We start from the raw sequence: 14,678 nt of genomic DNA, 5'->3' as shown, positions 1-14,678 counted from the left end.
TTAGACCACTGCTTCTTTACCCGGAAGGGGTGGTAAACATTTGACTATCTCTGCCCATTGCTTTGTTACAGTAAGAAGAATAAGTGAGGTATCCAGGAAAGTAGGAACATTTGGGGAAAATAATGTCTAGTCCTAAGCCTTCTCATTGCTCTGTTTTAATTGTTATGAAACTACTAATTCCTTATCCAAAGTTGTCTGGTTTGTCTTTCTTACCCTACTAAATTCTAAGTCCCATATGAGAAAGGGGCTTATAGGTCCAGGGTCTAGAACATAGTAAGTGCTCCTTTTGAATGAATGGAAGGGAGGAGAACAGAAGAGATCACAAGTCTGGGCTGAGATTTCACTTGCTTCTCTGTGAAGGAAGTCGGTGCTGGTGATTCATTTATTTTAAGTCAAAAACAGGTGAGGGAGCCAAGGAGCAATTTAGCTGCTCTCACCTAACCCCCAGCACCCACAACCAATAATCTCTGCCAGTTCCTAGCACCCACCCACACCTTCATTTTTTGATAAATGCTCTCAGTCTTAAAGAAAACCCAACCCAACCCAACCCAATGCCATCGAGTCAATTCTGACTCATAGCGACCCTACAGGACAGAGTAGAGCTGCCCATAGAGTTTCCATAGAGCGTGTGGCGGATTCAAACTGCCGACCCTTTGGTTAGCAGCCGTAGCACTTAACCACTACACCACCAGGGTTTCCACAGTCTTAAATAAAGTACTATGTAAAACAAGTCAAAAATTCCAGTTATTTAAAAATTTATAGTTTTATTTATCCTTTTTTTTTTAAACTATGGGCAGGCACTATGGTCTCAGATAAAAGGCACTATAGTCTATATTTCAGTTTATCCATCTCTCACTTCCTTCCCTGACAAAGATTCAGGGTTCCCATCCCTATCCACCAATACCAGGGTTCATCCACAAAACAATTGGGCCTGGCCCTCATCTTCACTAAAGTCCAAAATGTAGCCTTTATTTCCAGGTAAGCTCATTCTTATTCTTTTGAGAGAGTGGAGGCTGAATTAAGAGTTGGTTTGTTAAATGTAAACACATAAAATATGATTCTGATTCTTCATTTTAAAAAATATTGAGTCTCAAGAAATGGTTATTTAAGTGCATATTGTTAAGTGAAAGAAGCCAGTCTGAAAAAGCTACAAAATAAACCGCAAACCAAACCCATTGCCATCGAGTTGATGGCAACCCTATAGAACAGAGTAGAACTGCCCCCTTAGGGTTATCCAAGGCTGTAAATCTTTACTTGGAAGCAGACTACCACATCTTTCTCCTGAAGAGTGGCTGGTAGGTTTGAACCGCTGAGCTTTAAGTTAGCAGCTGAGTGCTTTAACCACTGTGCCACCAGGGTTCCTGTTGAAAAAGCTACAGTAGGGTATAATTCCAACTATATGACATTCCTGCAAGGGCAAAATTATACAGACAGTGAAAAGATCAGTGGTTGCCAGGGGCTCAAGGGGAATGGGGACAAATAAATAGGTGGAACACAGGGCATTTTTAGGGCAGTGAAACTATTCTGTATGATACTGTAACAGTGGATACATGATATTATGTACTTGTCAAAACCCATTGAATTGTACAACACAAAAAGTGAACCCTAATGTAGATTATGGACTTTAGTTAATAATGCATCAATATTGGTTCGTCAATCATAACAAATATGCCAACTAATGCAACATGCTAGTAATAGAAGACTATGTAGGAGAGAAGTATATGGGAGCTCTCTGTACTTCCTACACAATTTTTCTGTATACCTAAAACTGTTTTTAAAAAGCATATTAAAAAAACGAAGAAATGAAATGGAACTGCCTTGGGCATTCTTAACCTTTAACAGGCTCTGAATATGACGGAGAATTCTGGCTTCTAGTTACGTGACCTTGTATGTGTTCTCTACTTTTGGAGATCTGGTTTAATCCTTCATAAAATGGGAGAATTCCTACTCTGCCTTTTGCATAGTACTGTTGAAAGGACCAAATATGAAAATGCCTTGAAAATTGTGAGAAGACTTACAATTAAAGTGAAAGTCAAGATATGTGGGTTATGGTCCAGCACTCCGATTCACCAGCTGTGTGACCTGGACCAAATCACTAACCCACACTGCAGAGAGATGGTCTCACTCAGAATTTGATAGCAGGAAGGGATTAAAAACCTATCATGTTAAAAAAAAAAAAAAATGAGGGATTATTATCCCCACTTCATTTGCTGCTGTGTTTTAAAATAATAACAAACAAACAAAAAAAAAGAACCTCTGCTGTTGAGCTGATTCCAACTCATCACCACCCCCTGTGCTATGGAGTAGAACTGCTCCATAGGGTTTTCTTGCCTGCAATCTTTAGAGAAGCAGATTGCCAGGCCTTTCTCGCATGCCACCACTAGGTGGGTTCAAACAGCCAACTTTAGGTTAGTAAAAAAAAAAAAGTAGATGGACACAAATCATTTGCACCACAACTAACAGAAAACCAAAAACCAAACCCGTTGCCATCAAGTCAATTACAACTCATAGGGACCCTACAGGACAGGGTAGAAATGCCCCAGAGAGTTTCCAAGGAGTGCCTGGTAGATGCGAACTGCTGAACTTTTAGTTAGCAGCTGTAGCACTTATCCACTGTGCTAACAGAAGGAGCTAAAATACACTGACCTTTTCGAATATTACTTTTATTAAGGAATTAAGAGTTTACCATGAACAGACTTCAGGAAACTACCAGAGGATTGAAGTTGAAATAGAAATAGATTTTTTATTGAAAAAAAATCCCATTTTGCAAGCTAGTGGCTCAGCAAATTTTTACAAAAGAAGAGATTCTTTATGCTCCTAGCCACTGGCAGGAGTGGATTAACCAGTAAGCATGGTATGCACCAGCCTGCCTTGAGCAAGGTATAAAAAAAAAAAATTTTTTTTTTTTTTATACACGGGTTTAATTGTTTTACTTGCTAATCTGTGGTGAGAAATTTCTCATGGGTGTCACCATATTTTGACATGGTGTGGGACAGGTGAAACTGTGCACTGCAGATTGGTGGGAAGGCACAACCGGACCTGTGCATACCTTGTTTATTGGGTAATCCAGCCCCTTGAAGTGACTCCACTAGCATGCTTCAAAACTTGAGAACTAATCAAATGTAGCCAGTCTGTGCTCTTACATGTAATTCAAGGCATCTAACACAAAGGAAATGAAATCTGAAAGGGGAAAAGGGAAGAGTCAGAGAGAAACTGCGAATTTGGTCTACAAGTGCTTTGCAAATGAGCCAACAAAAAAAAAAAAGTAATGTCCACTTTGAGTTTGATTACGACTAGAATGAAGCAAGAGATAAAAATATTTGTAAAAATGAAATTTTAAAATTCTCCCATCCTTATCAAAGCCTCTTTAAATAATTCTACTAGTTTCCCTCAAAGACATGAATTCAGTTTTCTTAGGCTCTCATCCCTTTGCTCACTCACAAACCAGATCCCTCAACCCTGGTTATATCTCAAAAGCCACTATTATTACAGTTCATGAGCTCTTCCTTAAAAGACTTAGTGCATTCGAGTCAATTCCAACTCATGACGACCCTATAGGACAGAGTAGAACTGTCCCAAAGGGTTTCCAGGGAGTGTCTGGTGGATTCGAACTGTCAGCCTTTATGGTTAACAGTCATAGCTCTTACCACTGCATGACCAGGCCTCCAAGCTCTTCCTTAGCCATGGATTAGTCTTAATTCTCTAATTCTTTACTGGTCAATATTGTTATTAAATATTGGCTATGCAGAACACAATGGACACAAATATACCAACAATCATAAAGATGCCACAGGACTGTGCAAAGTTTTGTTCTGTAAGGTCAAACGGATCACTTAGTATTGTTTACACCACTAAAGTATTGTTCAGTCATTATAGCATATGCCTGGTCATAAGATCAAAGTTACCAGACCAAAAACCCACTGCCCTTGAGTTGATTCTAACTCTATAGGACAGAGTAGAACTGCCCCATGGGGTTTTCAAGGCTGTAAATCTTTATGAAAGCAGACTGCCACACCTTTCTTTTGCAGAGCAGCTGGTGGGTTGGAACCGCCAAACCGCTGACTTTTGGGTTTGCAGCCAAGTGCTTTAACCACGGAGCCACCAGGGCTTCTTAAGATCAAATTTATGTTTGGAAAAAAAAAATGTGTGTTCTATCATGCTCTAAGGTGGTTCACATAAAATCATCTTTATTTTTATCACTGATATCCGGAAGCAAGTGTTCTTCACTCCAGAGTAAGAAATGAATAAATGAGTAAGTTAGGATTGCACCATCTGCTATCATTCTTATCAAGACTGTATTCCAAGGAGACTCACCTGGGAATGCTTGCCCCTGTATCTCCACCAGCCACCCTACTAGCCTAGGTGAGCTTCGTGGGGTCTCCAACATGGTGTCTGTGCTTAAAATATAAAACGGAGACCAGTGGGCTGAGTTCTAAGCACAGTTGCGTTTTACTTGAATGACTGTTTTAATTTTTTTTTGAGCAGATGTTAAAAATATGTAGAGACATTTAAAAAGACAAAGCTTGATTCTGGCTTCTCTTGGAACATTGGAAGATCCGGCAACAATGAACATCCGTTATTCTATCTTCTTTCTTATCCCTTTCATTCTCTTTTCAAACACTGGTCCATTTCATTTATTTAGATTTCCTGCCTAATCCTTTTGGGATCTGAGTTTTGTAACATTTCTGTAAGAACTCAAATCACAAGACTGGTAGTGTCTTTGTTTGGATTTCCTGTATTTACAGTTTATTTTAAAAGGTTTTCCTGCTTCTGTGCTTTTGTCTCAATGTTAGTATAACATGAACAACTTAATAGCAATAGACTAGAAAGACTTTCTTTAAACATGTACTAGTGATATAGAGAAGGTACAGAAAGTGACGGCATTAGAATAATTGTGAATGGAAAATATATATATATATAAATTGAAAAAAAAATAGGAAATATCACCAACAGACTCAAATACAACAGCCATTAAAATGAATCTGGAGTTTGAGAACCTGAATCTCATTCAGTGTCTAACCTCAAAGAACTAACTTTCTAGTGAATCCACAAAATAAACTATTTAAAAAAATATACGCACTCATGTAACTGTATGGGTTTAAGTGTTACTATAAACCAGCTAAATACGAGAAAGGAACTACCAAAAATAATGTCTCTGGTTGTAGATCAGGAGTTGTCAAATATGAAATCACTTTAAAAAAATGCTGATGGGTAAATCCACTCTAAGAGATAATGGCTTTAACTGGTGTGGAATGTGGGACATTTTGCAGTCCTAACTTGAACTTGGAGCCCTGGAGGCACAGTAGTTAAGAACTACAGCTGCTAACCAAAAGATGGGCAATTCAAATCTACCAGCTGCTCCTTGGAAACCTTATGGGGCAGTTTTACTCCTATAGGGCCTCCAGGAGACCCTGGTGGCATAGTAGTTAAATGCAAAAGGTCAGCAGCTCAAATCCACCAAGCACTCCTTGGAAACTCTATGGGGCAGTTCTACCCTGTCCTATAAGGTCACTATGAGTTGGAATCGACTCAACAGCAACAGGTTTGAATTTTTTAACTTGAACTTGGACAGTCAATCCCTGAACTGAGCCTCAATTTCCTCATTTGTAAAATGGGGACAATAATTCCTACTTTGTATGATTGTCCTAAAGATTAGGTATCATATAGGAAGTGATAGTTCATTCTTCGTAAATGGTTGCTATTCAATTATAAATCTGAGATTCAGTGGTTACAATTTTTCCTCAAATCAAAGCCAATAATTATAGCTAATAGTAATCAGGAGCCCTGGTGGTGTAGTGGTTAAAGAGCTCGGTGGCTAACCAAAAGGTCAGCAGTTTGAATTCATCAGCCACTCCTTGGAAACCCTATGGGGCAGTTCTACTCTGACCTATAGGGTCGCCGTGAGTTGGAATTGACATGATGTGTGATGGCAACGGAGTTTTAGAATAGTATTCGCTCTCCTCCCTTACATTACACAGCACTGCTGATTCAATATTCTATTTTCTATTATTCTAAAACTATTTAATCAATTATAGTCTTAACTGGATAGACAAGAATTATTTGAGAGAAAGGGAAATTAAACAGACCAGGTCATTTATTAGCAATAATAAAAACTGTGCTTTTCATACACCTTAATACAGCATAATAAATTGAGAAATTTAGCTCTGAAATTGTTAGATTCTAATTAGTTTTTTGAAGTATCTCACTAATTTTGACAATGAAAGTTAAAGTGATATCCAATAAACCAAAGGGTAAGCAGCTGGAGAGGGGATTGTAAGCTAGCATTTTTCTCTTTAATGATAGAATAAGCCATATTCTGAATATTGTTTTCTGTTGCTGTTGTGGAAACCCTGGTGCTGTTGTAACAAATTAACACAAATTTGGTGGCTTAAACAACACAAATTTATTTTCCAGTTCTGTACCTTAGAAGTCTGACATGGCTTTCCACTGGGCTGAGATGAAGGTATCAGCATGGCGCATGCCTTTCTAAAGGCTCTAGGGGAGAAACTATTCCCTTACCTTTTGCAGCTTCTCGAATTTGCTTTCCTTGACTCTTGGCCTCCTTCTACCATCTTCAAATCCAGCAACTTAGAGCAGAGTCCTGTCTCATGCTGCCAACAATCTGGTTCTCTGTTCTGTAGTCAGACCTCCCTCTGACTCCTCTTCGCCACCTTCTTCCACTTTAAAGGACCCTTGTGTTTTTTTGTGTTTGTTTACAGTGGGCCCACCTGGAAAACCCAGGATACTCTCCCTGATTTTCAGTTCAGCTGATTAGCAAGCCTTTCCATCTGCTCCCTCCTTAGCCATGTGATAAAATACAGTCACAGGTTATGGGGATTAGGATGTGGATATCTTTGGAGCCATTAGTATGCCTACCACATTTTAACTCATCCTCAGAAGCTAATCAGGATCAATGGTTTATTTATTAGTTATTGCTTGTTCTTCCAGGTATGTTTATATTCATTCATTCAGTCATTGAAAATACATTTATTTAGCCCCTATGATAGACATTATTTTAGACCTTAGGGTACAGCACAAATAAAACAAACATCTATACCGTCAAAGGGCTCATTTATGTACAAAATATGTGTATATATTTTAAGATTAAAAATGCTGCAATATTATTCATATTGTTTGCAACTGGGTTTTTTATATGCTAGTTTTTGAAGTATTTCACTAATTTTGTCAGACTTTTGAGGTCTTCCCATTAATCTTGACTGAACTGAGAGACAAGATGAACACTGATTGGTATGTATTAGGTGGTCTAATTTGACTTCTCTTTCCAAAAAAAAGTCCCCAAAATATAATTAGAGAAAATGCTGTAAATTATTTAGACCATAAAAGGCTATTTCTGGAATTGAAAAGAATATCGTTCTATCTTAAGAAGCCGTGGTGGCACAGAGATTAAAGCGCTTAGCTGCTAACCAAAAGATCGGTAGTTCGAACCCACCAGCCGCTCTGTGGGAGAAAGACGTGGCAGTCTGCTTCCATAAAGATTTACAGCCTTGGAAGCCTATAGGGTTGCTGTGAGTCAGAATTGGCTTGACTTGGCAGTGGGTTTGGTCATTCTATTTTGTACCAGTTATCTACTGCTGTATAATGTATCAGTGGCTAAAACAGTAACCATTTTATTACTAACTCTCACAGCTGGAGGTTGACTGAGTTCAGCTCTGCAATTTTCTTTTGGAGCTTCTCAGGTAATTGTAGTTTGACAGTGGCTAGGGCATTTTTTTTTTTTTTTTTTTTAGGGCTGGAGTAATCTTGAAGACCTCCTCACTCACATGTTTCATTGATTCTGGCTATCAGCTAGGATATCAACCAAAGCTGTCATCTGGAACACCTACATACAACTTCTCCATGTGGCCTGGGCTTCCTCACAACTTGGTGGTTTAGTCTCAAGATCAAGTGTCCCAAGGGCACTAGGCAAAATCTACATCTCCTTTTATGACTTAACCTTGGAAGTCACATAGGTTCACTTCCACCGTCGTTACACACCCGCCCAAATTCAAGAGGAGGAAACACAGATTCCAACTTTTAATGGCAGGAGTATCAACATCATGTTGTAAGAACAGCATGTGGGGTGGGATATAGTATAGTGACTACCTTCGGAAAAGGCAATCTTCCACGTCTCAACTTCCTTACCCTTTAACCTATGTGGTTAAAATCAGGGATAGCAAACTCCCAAGGCCACTGTAAGTTTAAGAGGAAAGTTCTATCACTATTGATATTTTCTAAAATAATATATCTCAGAGTTTCAGCTTAATAAAATACAATTGACACTTGAATAATCAGCTATTCTAATCCCCCCTATAGTTAGTTATCCCTTGCATTAACACTTAAAAATATTAGTTGATGATAAGCTTAATCAGGTTTTTTCCTCTTGAATTTGCAAAACTAGTGACACACAGAGAAACAATCCTACGTATGAGGCATGGGCAGAACCATTACTAATTGTGGCACCCTAGGCTACTAAAATTATAATGTAAGATAATAGGTACTTAAGAAGGTGGTCAAACGGGTTCCAGACATCTCTGGAATCTCTATGAAAATTGCTGGGAAGGATAAACACATTAAATCATATAAGGTTAGTTTTACCAAAAAAAAAAGCCAAAAGAGAATTGAGGAATTATTTGATAAATAATAGCTATAACAATTCAATATTTTAGCCTTTCATTCAACATTTAATAAGCACTTATTTTTATGATACATCTGGAGCCCTGGAGGCGCAGTGGTTAAGAGCCTGGCTGCTAACCAAAAGGTTGGCAGTTTGAATCCACCAACTGCTCCATGGAAACCCTACGGGGCAGTTCTACTTTGTCCTATAGGGTCCCTGTATGATACATCTGGTACAAGCAAATACTAATTACCGATGGTACACTGCTCCAAAAGACCTCTTTAAAGTGTTGTAAAGCAAAGATGTCACTTTGAGGAATAAGGTGCGCCTGACCCAACCCAAGGTGTTTTCAAAGGCCTCATGTGCATGTGAAAGCTAGACAATAAATAAGGAAGGCCATAGAAGAATTGATGCCTTTGAATTATGGTGCTGGGAAAGAATACTGAATATACCATGGACTGCCAGAAGAACAAACAAATTTGTCTTGGAAGAAGTAACAGCCAGAATGCTTCTTAGAACCAGGGATGGTGAGACTCCGTCTTACATACTTCGGACATGTTACCAAAGGGATCAGTCCCTGGAGAAGGACATCATGCTTGGTAAAGTAGAGGGTCAGCAAAAAAGAGGAAGACCCTCAGTGAGATGGATTGACACAGTGGCTGCACAATGGGCTCGAACACAGTAATGATTGTGAGGATGGCACAGGACCCTGGCTATGAGTTGGAACTAACTCAGTGGTACCTAACAACAATAAAAACAACATTAGCTATTTAGGACACATTTAAAGTAATATAAAAATGATTGATACTGTATCATTTTAATAGCACAAATAAAATCCTGTTATTATAAATACCATTATCAAGAAGGATTCTGTATAGCAGATATAAAAATATCATGGCAGAATACTTACAACATTAGTATGTTATTGACCTGATTTCAGCAACTCTTTCTTTCTGTTGTAAAGCAAATAATTTTTCATGTCTGTATTTGGAAAAGAATCCTTCTGTAGGTTTATATTTGTCTCCTGTAGAGGAGAGCATCAACCTAGATGGTAGCTGAAAGCCACACATTTCTTTTGTCATGATATCAAAGAAGCACTCACCTCTGTCAAAGAAACACTCACCTCTTATGCTGTATAAATTTTCAGATCCTTGTACTAGAAATTAACATAAAGAAGGAAACATTTTCCTCTTCCTGAGCTCAATTTTTTTTCCTTGCTAATTCCCTATAAAGTCAATGAATATTAATTGTGTTTTCTAACCATGAGTTCATTAAACCTACATTTCTTGTTTTAAAATTTTTTATATTCTCTAGGGCTCGTTGCAATGAGAGCTGGCTACCACAATTTCCAACATAGTTTGCATTAATTGATAAAATTAATCCCAGAAATCTGAGATTCCTATGTGTGACATGCTCAACTTGGTGAGCTTAATGGGTCATTTCACTTAAAAAAAAAAAAGTGAACAGATAAGACTATCATAAACTAGAAGAGGGAAGTCCTCTTTGTTCTCTGTTCATCTGCTTTTGTTACCCAAGTGTTGGTTTGATTTTGGTTTGGTCTTGCTAGAGAAAACGAATGCTTTCCCTCATTTCAGGAAACTGCTCACAGCACTGCCCTGACAGAAAAAGACGGCCCTGGCAAAACCACATTTTCATGTAATCACAAGTTTTTCTCCCCACTTCCAAAGATAGTATAGGGAACTCACACCATCCAGACCTTTTCCAGAAAACTCAATTTTCTTTGCTGAATCAGACCACTGATGGAGATCAGAGACCACACAGCCTTCAGTATGGATTACACCTCAACATAAAGAAAACAAAAATCCTCACAACTGGACCAATAAGCAACATCATTATAAACAGAGAAAAGATTGAATTTGTCAAGGATTTCATTTCACTTGGATCCATAATCAACACCCATGGAAGCAGCAATTGAGAAATCAAAAGATGCATTGCACTGGGCAAATCTGCTGCAAAGGACCTCTTTAAAGTGTTGAAATGCAAAGATGTTACCTTTAAGACTAAGGTTCGCCTGACCTGAGCCATGGTATTTTCAATCACATCATATGTACGCAAAAGCTGGATGACGAATAAGGAAGACCAAAGAATTGACACCTTTCAATTGTGGTGTTGGTGAAGAATATTGAATATACCATGGACTGCCAAAAGAATGAACAAATCTATCTTGGAAGGAATACAACCAAAATGCTCCTTAGAAGCAAGAATGACGAGACTTCTTAATGTTGTCAGAAGGGATCAGTCCCAGGAGAAGGACTCTATGCGTGGTAAAGCACAGGGTCAGCGGAAAAGAGGAAGATCCTCAAGGAGGTGGATTGACACAGTGGCTGCAAGAACGGGCTCAAGCATAACAACGATTGTGAGGATGGCACGGGACCAGGCAGTGTTTCATTCTTGGTACAAAGGGTCATTATGAGTCGGAACCAACTCGATGGCACCTAACAACAGCAACAACATATTCCAAGCCTCACACATTAGGCTGGGAGTTTGAGAAGAGTAGGACAAAAAAAAAAAAAAAAAAATCCTAGCCTTTCAGAGTTTAGCAAAGAAACAGACAATAATCAGTCACAAAACAATATATTTGTACAGGATGCATTTAATCATTTATCCAACAAAAATTCCAAACACCGTATTGCCCATTGCTGTTGAGTCCACTTGGACTCATGGTGACCACATGAGTTATGGAGTAGAACTGTTCTTTAGGGATTTCTTGGTTGTAACTTTCACAGAAGCAGATTGCCAGGCCTTTCTTCTGCAGTGGCACTGGGTGGATTAGAATCACCAACCTTTAAGTTGAAGTCAAGTGCAAACTGTTTGACCCACCTACGGACCTTCAGCATTGTACTACCAGGCAGAAATACAGCAGAGAGACAATAAAAAACAAAAAAAACCCTCAGTCTCTGCCCTCATGAAGTTTAGTGGCAGAGATGGGCCTTAATTCAGATGTTGCAGACAGAAGTTGAAGGTTGTATGATTTAGAACTCTTGCAATTCCATGTAGCCAGAAACCCACTTCACACTGGTATAAACAAAAAAAAAGGAACTTACTGGCTCATGTCATTGAAAAGTCTGAGGCTAGTTGAAGCGTGGGTTGGTGTAAGGACTCAAAGAATGTCACCAGAACCTGGTGCCTCTCCCTTCAGCCCAGCTGACCTACATGTTGGCTTCATTCCCACATTCAAACCCAGAGTTTTTCAAGTCCAAACAATGTTTTTCTTCTCCCAATAAACTCCTGGGCATAACTGCCACTGGTCCAACATAGAGCACGTTAACATGCCCTAAACTAATCCTGGCCAGTGGAATGTGTGCTCTGATTGGCTAGGCCTCAGTCACATGCTAATCCTTAGAGTTGGAGGTGGAGCTCATTCCAGAAGAAACCTGTGAATTGAGAGAGGGGAAGAGGAACAGTTCCCAATGGAAAGGCCAAGGGTTGGAAACCATCAGCGGCTCTTCAGGAGAAAGGTATGGGAGTCTGCTTCCATAAGGATCTACAGCCTTGGAAGCCCTATGGGGTCATCATGAGTCAGAATCGACTTGAAGGCAGTGAGCTTGGGTTTTATCAAAAGAAGGCGGCATAGCCATTTGCAGCCAAAAGCACACTAACCACTGTCCACTACATTGCCCCATGTGGCCCAGTCTCTCTATGCCCTCTTATTGCTGGAGGCAAAGCATAACAGTCAAAATTCCACTAAAAGCAAATTCTATCTTCAGATGGTGCCTCTCAAAGATTGCCAGAGAGGATTCAATTCACAGCCCACAGGCACACATCTTGATACTCTTTTCCTATTTCTCCCACTTTTAATCTCTCTCCTATCCCCCAGTTGTACCAATGCCTCTGTGTACATACTATTCTCCGGTCCCTACCAAAATTCTGCCGATCTGCAGCTCACATGCTGTCTTCCTTCACTCATTTGCCGTGCCTCAAACCCCTTTATTTGGATCCACTTTTCCCCGCTCTCTAGTCTTTCCTCCCCCAATGCAGATATTCTAGGCTTATCTATTTCTCCAGTTTTTCCCCTACTAATTACCCCAGCCTGAATAATAAAGTTCAGAAATTCCTTTAACAGGTAGGGATAGGGAGGGACCAAATGGAAAAAGATTAAATAAACCAGTTGATATTGAGTCATTTCCAACTCATGGTGACCCCTGTGTGTCAGAGTAGAACTTTACTGAGTTTGTAATGGCTGATTTTTCAGAAATAGATGGCCAGGTCTTTCTTCCAAGGTGCCTCTGTTTAGATTTGAACTGCCAACCTTTCAGATAGGACTATTTTAATCTGAGGAGATAAAAAATACAAACACTTATTATGTCTTTCTTCTATCTCTGCCACGCAAACAATCAAACCCCACAGTATATAATTTCAAAATGCATTAAGTGAGGAATCTGGGCTAGTGATAGGGGAAGAGTAACTGTACTTTTGAATTAAGATCTGAAAGACGAATAGGAATTAAGTAAGTGAATGGGATTAACTGAAGAGAAAATTCTGGGAAGAAGACACATAATTAGATAAGACCCTACCCCTGGTGATACGAAGCAAGCGTGTTCAGAGAGGGGGGAGCTCAGCACAGAATGAAGCTGAGGGGTAAGCCCAGGCAATCCTCAAGTCCTAGACCGCAGAAGAGAAGAAATCAATGAACAAAACAAGAGGGTTTGGCTCAAAAGGTCTGAAAGTGTCTTTGAGTCTCAGAGAGATAATGGAAAGTCCTTTTAATTCCTAAGTCTCAGCCTTGTGAGAAAGGGAACATTACTACACAAATTTCATTTGAACACTCCAAATACTCCATGTCTGAGCTGTTCTGCTTTAGCAATCCGAGTTATGTAAGTGCTCCGTGAAGAAAGAAATGAGAAGTGCCTTCAGCACAGTGTCTCTTGGCTGAACTTGTTAGACATCTTTCTGTTATATGCCTAAATCAGAAAAGGAATCACTGGCAAGATCATTTGTTGTTATGATTATGATTAGTTCAAGTTTCTCATCTTTCACTGCATAACTTTTTAAGAGAGACTTAATGCAGATGGGAGATCACAGTTAACTTGTTTATTTACCTATGGGTAGAGACTAAGTATTTATTCACATGATTGAGTTTAAATCTACAATTTTTCTTTCTTTCTTTTTTTTTTTTTTCTATTTGTTACATCTGGTTTTTGTTTCCTTTTTTATCTTTTGGATTGACTATTTTTAAGATTACATTTTATTCCCTTTGCTGGCTTATTAGCTGTATTAGTTTTGTTTTGATTTCGTGATCACTTTGGGATTTATGGAAACCCTGGTGGTGTAGTGGTTAAAAGCTACAGCTGCTAACCAAAAGGTCAGCAACTCGAATACACCAGGCGCTCCTTAGAAATCCTATGGGCAGTTCTACTCTGTCCTATACGTCGCGATAAGTCAGAATCAACTCAACGGCAACAGATTTTGTTTTTTTAGGATTTGTACATCTTTAACACAATCTACCTTCAAGTAATAACATACTACTTCACATATATTAATAGTACAAGAACCTTACAATAGTACATTTTATTTTCCACCTCCAGGTCTTTGTGTTATTATTATTATACATTTTATTTCTATGTACTTTATAAACCTTCAAATACATGGCTATTTTTTTCTTTTTAAAGTCAATTATCTTCTAAACAGATGTCTAAAATAAGAGGAAAAAACTGTATTTACCAATGTATTTTCCTGTTTCCAGTGTTCTTCATTCCTTTATGAAGAACAGATTTTCTTTTGGTATCATTTTCCCTCTACCTGAAGGACTTCTATTTATGACTTCTTGTAGTGCAAGTCTGCTAGTTATTAATCCTTCAGCTTTTGTGTATCTAAAGAAACCTTATTTCAGCTTCATATATGAAATATTTTTTTCTCTGGGTTTAGAATTCTAGATTTTTTTTCTTTTAGTACTTTAAAAATATTGCATTGTTTCTGATGGGAAGTCTACTGTGATTCTTACCTTTTTTTGTCTGTTTATATTTTTTCCCTTTGGCTGTTTTTAAAATTTTTTCTCATTATCATTGGTTTTAAACAATTTGATTATGATGTGTCTTGGTGTAGT

General features: G+C 38.6%; 1 protein-coding gene across 4 annotated transcripts in view; it reads right to left on the bottom strand.

Annotated features, from left to right (window-relative positions):
• The window catches only part of ZDHHC17 (zinc finger DHHC-type palmitoyltransferase 17), a 303,371-nt gene that overhangs the window by 125,985 nt on the left and 162,708 nt on the right, over nt 1–14,678 (bottom strand). The gene's annotated exons all lie outside the window — the stretch shown is intronic.

This window comes from Elephas maximus, chromosome 4 (assembly GCF_024166365.1).
Source record: "Elephas maximus indicus isolate mEleMax1 chromosome 4, mEleMax1 primary haplotype, whole genome shotgun sequence".
Classification (NCBI taxonomy): domain Eukaryota; kingdom Metazoa; phylum Chordata; class Mammalia; order Proboscidea; family Elephantidae; genus Elephas; species Elephas maximus.
Note: the sequence above shows the minus strand (reverse complement) of the source record. Positions and strands in the feature narration are given on the sequence as shown.